Here is a 1,088-nt window from a genome sequence, read left to right on the forward strand (position 1 = left end):
AAGAACTAAAATCCTGCAGCCTGTGGAACAAAAACCACATTCACAGAAAGATAGACAAGACAAAGACCTAGAAAAATTAAAGAACAAACAAACAGAGATAAACAATACAATAACTGAAATGAAAACTACACTAGAAGGAATCAATAGCAGAATAACTGAGGCAGAAGAACGGATAAGTGACCTGGAAGACAGAATGGTGGAATTCACTGCTGCGGAACAGAATAAAGAAAAAAAGAATGAAAAGAAATGAGAAAGCCTAAGAGACCTCTGGGACAACATTAAATGCAACAACATTCACATTACAGGGGTCCCAGAAGGAGAAGAAAGAGAGAAAGGACCCGAGAAAATATTTGAAGAGATTATAGTTGAAAACTTCCCTAACAAGGGAAAGCAAATAGCCACCCAAGTCCAGGAAGCAAAGAGAGTCGCAGGCAGGACAAACGCAAGGAGAAACATGCCAAGACACGTAGTAATCAAACTGGCAAAATTTAAAGACAAAGAAAAATTATTGAAAGCAGCAAGGGAAAAATGAAAAATAACATACGAGGGAACTCCCATAAGATTAACAGCTGATTTCTCAGCAGAAACTCCACAAGCCAGAAGGGAGTGGCAAGATATATTTAAAGTGATGAAAGGGAAGAACTTAAAACCAAGATTACTATACCCAACAAGGATCTCATTCAGATTCGATGGAGAAATCAAAAGCTTTACAGACAAGCAAAAGCTAAGAGAATTCAGCACCACCAAACCAGCTCTACAAAAAAAATGCTACAGGAAATTCTCTAAGTGGGAAACACAAGAGAAGAAAAGGACCTACAGAAACAAACACAAAACAATTAAGAATATGGTCATAGGAACATAAATATCGATAATTACCTTAAACGTGACTGGATTAAATGCTCCAACCAAAAGACACAGGCTCACTGAATGGATACTAAAACAAGACCCATATATATGCTGTCTACAAGAGACCCACTTCAGACCTAGGGACACAACAGAACAAAAGTGAGGGGATAGAATAAGATATTCCATGCAAATGGAAATCAAAAGAAAGCTGGAGTAGCAATACTCATATCAGATAAAATAGA

This window comes from Physeter macrocephalus, chromosome 2 (assembly GCF_002837175.3).
Source record: "Physeter macrocephalus isolate SW-GA chromosome 2, ASM283717v5, whole genome shotgun sequence".
NCBI lineage: Eukaryota > Metazoa > Chordata > Mammalia > Artiodactyla > Physeteridae > Physeter > Physeter macrocephalus.